This window comes from Microtus ochrogaster, chromosome 1, assembly GCF_000317375.1.
Source record: "Microtus ochrogaster isolate Prairie Vole_2 chromosome 1, MicOch1.0, whole genome shotgun sequence".
NCBI lineage: Eukaryota > Metazoa > Chordata > Mammalia > Rodentia > Cricetidae > Microtus > Microtus ochrogaster.
The window spans coordinates 10,381,808-10,382,405 of record NC_022009.1 but is presented as its reverse complement, the minus strand read 5'-3'; the positions used below and the strand labels follow the sequence as shown (position 1 = coordinate 10,382,405).

General features: G+C 43.1%; 1 protein-coding gene across 2 annotated transcripts in view; it reads left to right on the top strand.

The window, feature by feature from the left end:
- Psma3 (proteasome subunit alpha 3) overlaps nucleotides 1-598 on the top strand; it is a 21,833-nt gene that overhangs the window by 8,286 nt on the left and 12,949 nt on the right. The window lies entirely within an intron of this gene.

Here is a 598-nt window from a genome sequence, read left to right as displayed (position 1 = left end):
CCTTGAACTCATAAAGATCCACCTGCCTTTGCCTCCCAAGTGCTGGGATTAAAGGTGAACGCCACCACTGCCTGATGCTAGTTATTAACTCTTTTAAAGTGGGCCAATGAAATGACTCTATCTGTGAATAAAGGCACCTGCCACCAGCCCTGAATTTTATCCCTGAGAGCGACAGTGGTGGAATGAAAGAAGTACTCCCTTGGTTTCTGACCTCCGTGCACGTGAATGTGAGAGCACACACATGCACACACACAGAAAATAAATGAATTTAATAAACTGCTGTTAAGGTAAACAAAAAATACGTTTAAAAGTATTTCCTGTGTTTTATACCTTGCATTTTATTTGTGTATTGTTAGGATAGGGTCCCTTGTCTCTTAGGCTGTCCTTCAACTCACTGTTCAAGAGAATGACTTGAACTTCTGACCCTCTGTCTACTGTGCTTGGGTGTGCAGGTGTGCACCATTGCGCTTGGCTGGGGATTGAACCAAGGTTTCATTCCTGCTAGGCAAACTCTCTACCAATTAAGGTGTCATCCCCAGCTTAGAGACAAAGTCTCATGTAGTCTAGGTTGGCCTTTAACTCTCTAGGTACATATATA